Here is a 9,481-nt window from a genome sequence, read left to right on the forward strand (position 1 = left end):
GTGCTGTCGCTTTGGTTTTCTATAGAATATTTCATGTGATTACACGACGACGCATATGAAATGGGTTTCCAGTAAAAAAAAAAAAGGGTCGTCCGTTGGAGAGAGTACAGACGGACCAGTTACTGTCCATTTTCGAAGTTGACGTCAGCACCTGCTGTTGACGCGCGTTTTAAAGCGGGCTAATGTAGAAAGTGGCTTACAATTCCAGTTTCCTGTCTACTTTTCTTTTTACTAATTCTGCTATCTCAACTTGGAAAAAGGAAAACAAAGGCTTTAGATGTTGCAAACTGGGCAGTTGACCAGTGCACAAAAACTAGCCACCATTTGTTTAAAATAAGACGTGAAGGGCAGGTAAGGGGGTTGTAAATTGATTAAAGTTAGAGATTGTATTGATGGATAGGATGGGAATAAGAATGACACGTATTTATGTGATGCACACTACCATTCTTATTGCTCGATCAAATAAGATAGTAGCAGTAGCTAAAGGTTTTTGGTTTTATAAAGAAATAAACGGTGTAATAAAATGTTCATCCTTATCAGGGCGGATACGCAGAAAGGGGTGTGGACGAGTGAACGGAAATCAGGAGATAAAAATCTGAAATCTCTTCAATCCGTGAAAAGGCATAGGTGAGTTCAATGTCGCAAGACTGGTTTAGAAGAAAGGTAAGATACGAAGGCTGAAAGGCATTACTAATTTACAATCAAGATATCATCGTTTGCACAGCAAACTTATCAGTCAACCGTGCTTCCTTCCGTTACCTTCCACTCTCGTTCATTTGGATAAAGGTAGCAACGACCGACAGCAATCTAATGGGCAGAGTGCTGACCACGGAAGTGGCTCGTGTTGATTTCAATGGCTAGCATCATCGCAGACGTATCGTTTTTTTTTTTCTGTTTTTACAGTGTGTATTGTGTTGCACTTAAATGAGGCGACACTTGAGCGCCACCGTAGGGACCACCTGGATGGGTTACCTGTGTTGCTGCGTCCCACCAATATTGCTCCTCCTCAAATTCTTGATTTTCGTAACTGTCAAGAAATTGAGTAAGGATAAAAGGTAATCGATTTTGTAAATATCTGATGTTGACATTTGCATTTATTTCCCAGAACGTCAAACCCGGAACGTAAGGAAATGAGCTATTCAAAAACGACGTAAGTGGGAATTGGAATTGAAAATAAAAAAGTTTCTTAGTGACCGGCCAATAAATTGATGGGCAAACAGCAGATGGTGAATAGAGATACAGATGACCGTGAAGATCCGATCGAGTGGCAACCAAACTGCAACGTTTTCGTGTTTCTGAAGGTGGTGAAACCTGATCCACCACCGTTTTCTTCCTGTTTACTATTCCCTATGCGGGCATTTGGTTGGACGGTGCTTTACCTTTTATGCATTTTTGTTTAGTATACTATGCACCCATCGTCTAATATAGTATGTTGATCTAACGAATTTTTCAGTTTAAAACGAAGCCATAGATCCACGCGTGCGCGTTGTAAACTGAGAAGGTCCGTCTCGATCGGCCAATTTCTGTCGTGAACTAGCCGGAAGTTTGTGCTCATCGGTGCGTAATATTTGTTATTCGAAATTTATATTTGTTTGTTGCAGCTATGGGTAACTGTAAACGTAAAATGTTTAAAGGGACGTTCGAGAACACTGACGTGTTTTCCTTAACGGTCGTTGCTTTACAAGTACGTGAAATTATGTAGGGAAATAGGTCACAAAATGCCCTTTCTTTAGACAGGTAAATTAGTCTCCCTGTCCCTAATTGGATTCGGATTGTCGCCTTTGTTTTCTTATCGCTCCTTCTTACTTTCTCAATTTTTTAGCAACGAAATGAAAAACAAAATTAAAGTAAAGGGTGAGGGTGTGCAAGACGATTGAAGAAACAAGCAATGTTACGTGGCATCCATTTTCGTTACTTCTCCTCCAATTTCTTTAGGGGATTAATGGCCAGTAGCGGAGTAGTGACATACCGAAACAGTTTGTATTTTGTTTACTGGCATTTGAATCAAGTTCGCTTTAATCTGTAGCTTCGTTTAAATGACTGTGTTTAAAAGGACCAAAGTGAAATCAAAATCCGAAGTAGAACAATGGCCGACTGCCCTATATTCCAGTGTAAACAAGTCATCACCTTGTTCAACCCAATTCAAAAGGACCCTCGTGTGACGTACTTGGACCATGTGAAACTTGAGGTAAGCAGAATTTACATAGACAATAACGAGGTGGTTACGTTGTCGGTGTCTTTGACAATCAAATTTGTGTCTAGCATGGGACGAGGTCGTGTAGGGTGGTCTAGGGTATTCAGAAAAGGGAATTGTTTGATTGCTCTTTTGACATCCTTTTGATGACTCAAATGAAGAGACTAATGAAGAGAAATCTAGCCTTGTCTATAGCCAGAAAAGAGGATAACAGACCGAAAATAACATGTTGAATTGTAAGGGGTGCCGACGTTCACCTTCAACCTCTGCTTTTATTTCTGCCATTTTTCAAAATAAGTAATTATTCCCATCCATATGCTATACCTATCATTTCCACGTAAGATGAATTCGCTGAGAGTTGGTTCATTCATAAAGTCATCATGCCTTAAGACTAGCGGAATTCTATGTGCCCTGTTTCATTTGCTTGTAATATTACAACCGTAGATTCATTTACAAGGCATCATACCGTAATTCACACATGCTTTCTAACAAGACGTGTGATACAGTTTCAATTTTGTGTGACCTACTGGCCTTCTTTCTTTGACTTCATTTAAAATCTCTGTTATGATCAGGGTCAATTTCCTACAGCTGCTTTTTGTTATTGTATTGCTGCTGCAACATGGCTAATCTTAATTTGTGATCAGCTTTCTACTAACACGTTCAACTGAGTTACTATTAGTTGTCGCTTAAATAATGGACTTTTCTTTGAATAGGGGTACGTGTTTTTGCCTTTGAAAGGGAACCGGTCCTCTCGTCTATCACGCACGGGCAATTTATGTAGATAAGCAAACAAGGAAAACGAGTGCGAAATTGGTACTCAAAGCTGAGGTAAAGATGTTTGCGGCTTTCATAACACGCTGTGTTGATTACATCGGTTTCAGGTAACTACACTCAGCGCTTCTTTTGCGCAAAGAGTGTGTAGCTGATTGGCGCATGCGATTCTATCATCTTTCGCAAAAGGCGCCAGGACCCAATCAATCACGCACAGAACGAGGAGTTTAGCAGATGTTAGTTAAATTAAAACGGAGCCGCTTTTCCTTTTTTTTTTTAAAGAGAAAGAGATCTTTCTAACTTCTTTTGCTTGTTTTCGTACAGTTGATTGTGAGCTTGTTTGATGATTATCCTCAATTTTCTCTGCTGTTGTTGTTGTTGTTTAGGTTAGGAAAGTTTTGATGGGGTTTCAAATGGAGCTAACCCTTCGGTTATTATTGGAACTGAAATTGCTATAACCTTGAAAGCGGCTACAAATCCCTTTACGAGGGATTTATTTTTAGTCATGTCGTCCGTGTTACTTTGGCCGTTGCAATCGGGAAAATCAGCAAAACAAAACAAAAAGCAGAGGAAATGTCAAATTTTCTCTAATGTGCTGTTGGTGAATGGTCATTTGTCGGCAATCATGAACAACTTGTTGCAAAAATAGTTTCAAAACGTCGTCATTGCGGTCATGCGACTAAAGAAAAAACTAGGGGAGGTAAGAAATCACACATTTCCGCCCGACAGTAAGGGAAAACAATTTTTGTGAATTTTGTTCACAAACGAAGAGATATCGAAAGGTATGGAATGTGACCACACTTAGTTGATGAGACCTGCAATGAAGAGATAGCTACTGAGTTAATTATTGCATGCCACCCAAGTTGATTGTTTATTTTGTTTGTCTAATCAAGGTCCATTTCACAACAAGTTGGTAGTTCCGTCTGACACTTGCCTGACAACCACTGTCACCAAAACAACAGCGGCCAACCCTCGAAGAAAAGGCAAATCGATTGGGTTTTTGTCTGGAACTCTACGGTGTGTATGTTGTGCTAAAAGATTATTTGAGTAATAGAATAGAATTAGATTACGGTGTTCGTTTCTTATGTTTGAACGAGAAGGAAGGACAAGCGAAAGTCGTAAGTGATTCTGCTGGCGGACAGCGGCCCTCCCACGATGTCCGGCTTTCCTGACCATCTCATGGAACTTTTTCTGTTTAGCCTATCCCCCGACCCTGCCGTGATACTTTAACTGCATTCATATTTTTTATTTTTTTTTTCTGGACTTAATATTTCTAACCATTCGGGTGGTAGAATTTATTGTTGCCTTAGTCTCATTTGCATTGAGCCTGTGCCTGTTTTGGAACACAGTGTCATACTTCAGTTCCTTTAAAATTATCCAACATTTCATTCGTTATGGAAGACGCATGGATTTGACCTTTTTGGGGATGTGTTTATAGTTCACAGAACAGAACAGCTTTTATTTTTGGTCTAATGATTTCAATTCTGCTTTGGATAGTCTGACTCCCAGACGGGCAAGGAGCACGGAACGTGCCCGCTATATTTCAAAGCGTCATCCTTCGTGAAAGAAATAGCTGGAAAGACATGGACAAGCCTGGAATTTACAACACTGGGCTCATCGGGTTTGCTTGAAGTTCAAATGTAAGTCCATTCTAATTATCTAATTTCTTTCTTTTCTAAAGTTATTCTACACTTTTGGTGTTTTGGATGAAAGGCATTTTGAAAACTAATTTAGCTGTTTTGTATTTTGCCGTAGCTTTCAATAAGTTAGTTCGTTTCGCCTTTCGCATTTCTTTATGTTTCCCTTTTCGTCCATTTCTGAAGAGGTAGCCGCTTATCGGCAATCATCTTTCTTCCAAACTAAACCGCACATGTTGTCATTGTTACTTTTTCAAAAGGAAAAAGCCGCGCCGCTATTGTAGTAAGAAAACAATACGCAAACTTTATTTTTGATACGTATCATGGCTGACCCACAAGGATGTTCCATTTGCAGAACAGCTATCCCTTCCATTGAAAGTTTGACAAATGGTCTTTGAGGGAAGAGCCGAAACCGTATGTGTTCCAGTACGAAAATTGGGCCAAAATGATATTCTGTTTGCGCGAAATTGAAATGTTAACCTAACTGAGGGGCGTGTAGCTATAGACAAATCACTCGTCATTTGTTATGTTCATCCGTAGTCGGAAGCATTGGCTGGAAATTTGATGGGGTTCGCTATATAAGACAGGACGGACAGGATCAATTTGTTGTCCAGCATCGCCACTTAGGTATTAATTTTGGGGGGTTTTCTTCGATGCGCGTTTAATGTAACTAGAATTTTACATTCGATATTTTAAAGTGCGCATCAAACAGTCACACATTCTCGACCCACACGAATTTAGCTGATTGCTTGTTCCATCTTCGTCTTTCAGGTGGCTGTACCTGAATGTCACCCTTCTCTTAATTTAGAAATTGACATGGAAAATGAAGTGGTCAGTGTAAAGGATAGTAGTAGACAGAACCCATCCAATTGCCTTCCACACTTGTTCCAGCCCACGCGTCTATTGAGTTATCGATGGGATCGTCTAGCCTTAACCAAATAAACTCCCAAGTGCGTGATGGATGAGGTTCCCTGGTGCAAACAACGGCTTGCCGATTGATCAATCAGTGTGTCAGCTGACGACGTGGCACGATATGCCAATAAGAACTCGCGTATCTTCTCCAATATTTTTTTTTTTTAGTAGACCCACGTCTTAGATGTTAAAGAGGATTGGATCTTGATTGGAACTTGTCTCTAAGAAAACGAAACTACGCACCTACTGTGAAGACTCATCCATCAATAAGACAGTCACAAAAATGGTAATGTTACCACCTAGGGTTTGGATGAACGCATCAAATATTTATATGTCCGGAAAACTCGATTGGCAATTGCAATTCGTATGCAGTGCGTTAGCTTGAAACTGTCTAGCTTTTTGCAATAACACGGGAAACTATTGTAATGTCGATGTTTGCATTTGGTTTTTCTTGTAAGCTACCCAATTTCGCACAGCTGGTAAGCTGTTTCTGTAAAAAAAAATTAAATGTCAATCAAAGTTAGGCTACTATAAATTTCAGATATACCCACCAAACAGAAAATTGCGGACAACTGCAGAGCTACAAGAAAAACTATTGGCGTACGTTGACTTACATTGATACGGAGGCTATGTATCATTAAATTCCTATACAAAATGCGTTTTTGAAAATTGGATTTTTCGCACACACAAAAAAAAAAAAACCAATGTCCGATTCACCAATTCGATCCGCTGGGTTTATTCACGGATATTATTTCAAGTTCTTTTTATTTCTGAGGTAGCGCTCTGTCTCCTTTTTTACGAATGTGGTATCACGTCGTTCGCACTCCAGGAGTTCCTCGACGTGTGCTCACTTTCGGCAAACGCCGCACATGGTCACCGTCTTTTAGAGATGGTGACCATATCTAATCGCATTGACTAACAAATGAAAAATAGAAAATGCCGTTCGTTCGATGGATGATCTCAGGCAAAACTCAAAATGAAATTTCAAAATTTGAGAGAACTAAAGGCGAATCGAATCGATGGGCCCCCGTAAATCATAGGCGATATGCAGGCCGATCGAGTCCAAGATTCGTAATCCTCGCATTAATGTGGATAAGAAATCTAAAAAAAAAAAAAAAAAAAAAAAAAAAAAGGTTTCATTAAGAAATAGAAAAGAATCGTACACCGCTAAATAAAGATGTGTTCTTGACCGACACGTGCCGGTGAATACGAAATCATTAATAACAAAGAAGAAGAACGCCTAATTATAGCCTTCATCTCTGGAGAAAGGAAAAATGAAAGCCTCTGATTCTTTTCCGTAATGTTATGCGCACAGACACTGTGTTTACCCTTTATCTTCCTGGCGCGACTGACCATCAGCAGAGCAAGAAACACTGGTAACATCGACATTGCTCGAACATTTCAAATCCTTGGACTGCTACACAACATGGACCCTTTTTTCCAGTAAGATTATTCAAAAAAAAAAAGAGTTAAAAGAAATTTTTATGTCCATCTTCTTTCCGTAGGTTTACGTTTTTATCTTGTGCCCCAGAAAAACAACATTGACGTGGATGTAGACTTTCCGTTTCAGTTGGGCATTCAAATAACTATTGTAAACATTGCTCGGCCATTGTACCAGCCTGCCAACGCGAAGAAGCCAAGGTAACAGAGCCATTATACGCGAGTGATTGAATAATTCATGAGAACTTAAAAACAAAATTTGGTTCAGGAATCATTAAGCTATTCATCACCGAAAGGCAAAGTCTCTCGACACCTAACATGCTGCTTCCTGTGCGCTGCAAACACTTGTACAGCGTGTAAAGCCAAACTTGGATTTTGATCTGTATTTCATCAGGTGATTGCGGCCAGAGCCTTCCGGCAAGGAAGTCGCCTTTTGTTGTTCATCTTCTTCCTGGATTATTGACCAGTCCCCGACACCTGTTTTCACAAATCGATGCAAGGTGTTGCATTATTCTTCTCTGGTATGCTTCGATTTTTTTCTGTTTTACCCAAGGCATGAATTAACGTAAAGTTACCATTTATCAGCCATCTGGCTACAAAGGTTTTGAAAGAAAATCAGTTGGTGATTCTGTTTTTCTATAGATTTTCAAAGATGCGGTAACCTTTGAACAGAAGCGCTCTCTCTATGTACGTCAAACCGCAAACTAAGCCACCGTAGAATTCTAGGAATCCAGCGATTTGCTGAAATCTACTTTTGATATACAGGTGTTCCATCGCACGATTTTACGAGGACACCACGCAATAACGCACTGAGCAGAGCAACGTCATTCGGTTGCGCCCTCCGACCAACAAGATGATTATCAGTAAATTTACCTGTTATTGCGTGTCACTATGACAGTACGGCAGGCGACACAAGCGTTGCTAATCGCTCACAGAAGCCGACATCAATCCCCTTTTTGTCATTGCTAGTGACCCCTGTTGTTCCCCTCTTGTTATATGGCGATGACAAGTGCGACTGCCTCCACCCGATGATGGAAAGAAGTGTACCATCTTATTCTTTTGTAGTATACTTTAAGGATAATTCTTGGCATAGAGTTGGTGAGTCTCAGCTTGAAGCAAGTCTCTATCTTCTGTTCTCGGGTCTTTCTTTTCAAAGTAAATGAAATGTGTATCATAAATAGATTAAGTAGAGTCTACATCCTTTGAAACGTTGAACGCATAGCGAATAATGGAAAATAATAAACGTAAAGAGAGGAAGGACGGTTAGTTGTTTTGTGTTTAGGCAAGCCCGGCCTGAAGGCGGGCAGCTAAAAAACGACTTCAGCAGCTTTTATGTCGCCTCTGAGAGAAGCCGAATCGAATAAGAAACAATACGCGGGTAAGAGAAAAGGGATCCGAAAGGGATCTAGTGAAAAAAAAAAGATAGATGATGAACTAAATAAAAAAAACATGAAAAGAAGAGCAGCTGCAAGAAGTGACGTACATCAAACATTATTCTCTTTATGAACCAAAACATAATTAAGACTCTTCTATTAACTCTTCAATGTTTGCCCGTCTTGAAAGAATCGAGCGGTTCGTTACGTCTTTTTTGTTTTCCATTTCTCTTTTCATAGCGAAAGCGCTTTATTTGAACTGCCATAAAGATGGAGCGTGTTGGTAATAACTCAACTGAATGTTATACACAATCGTCAATCAAGAAATGGCAAAGGGTTGTCTGTGTTACACATCCGCCACCACCTGACCTTTTATTTTATACACACAACAGCGTGTCTATATGTAGCATTTGATGATTTAAACTTTTCAAAATTTCTTTTTTCTTTAATAATAAATTTGCCGGAGTGTCAAACTCTCCCTTTTTCTTGCGATGGTACTATTTGGACACAAGAAGGGATAAGGTCAGTTTTGGTTGGACCTGAATCGACGGATTGATGGTGGTCTGTTTTGCCTCCTATTGCATTTCCTCTTAACCTGCCCAATCATCGTGTAGGAATCCGCCACCCCTTCGCCATCCCAGTTTATATATAAATACATATACACAGGCTTTATCCGGCGAGGAAAAGAAGGGGGGAAAGAGCTTCACAAACGATGCCGCCGCGTTTTGCCGTCGTTAACCACAAACAAAAAAAAAGGTAGGGAAAAGAAACAAAACTAAAAGAGGGAGGAGAAGTTTGTTGTGGGAGGAAATTAAAAAAAAACAGGAAAAAATTGTCCGTATTTAAAGAAAAGAACGATAACTTTTCCTGTAAAATTTTTGGAAAATTTGCGATGTGCTAACTTAGAATAAATTTTATTTCATTATGCATTTTGCTACATCATACATTTCATTTCACTTGCAAAATACGAGTACTGCTAATACACATTTCACCCAATTGCCTTCAGAATGCGCGCGTTCTTTTTGAAATGTTATTGTCATTTATCGACACTAGATGGAAACGACTAGTATAATTGACTTCAAATATGCAAACGAGCAAAGCAAAGTAATCAGCTGACTGACTATTCGTGCATGTGGTGTTCTTTTTTCGTATGC

The 9,481-nt window shown here is 39.7% G+C and overlaps 1 long non-coding RNA gene across 1 annotated transcript; it reads left to right on the forward strand.

Moving 5' to 3' along the window:
* The first annotated feature begins 6,813 nt into the window (after positions 1 to 6,813).
* On the forward strand, positions 6,814 to 8,175 carry LOC130701382 (uncharacterized). The gene is made up of 4 exons (XR_009004046.2): positions 6,814 to 6,957; positions 7,020 to 7,155; positions 7,223 to 7,475; positions 7,597 to 8,175. It is a non-coding gene; the product is annotated as an uncharacterized LOC130701382 (long non-coding RNA).
* The last annotated feature ends 1,306 nt before the right edge of the window (positions 8,176 to 9,481 follow it).

This window comes from Daphnia carinata, chromosome 10, assembly GCF_022539665.2.
Source record: "Daphnia carinata strain CSIRO-1 chromosome 10, CSIRO_AGI_Dcar_HiC_V3, whole genome shotgun sequence".
Classification (NCBI taxonomy): Eukaryota; Metazoa; Arthropoda; class Branchiopoda; order Diplostraca; family Daphniidae; genus Daphnia; species Daphnia carinata.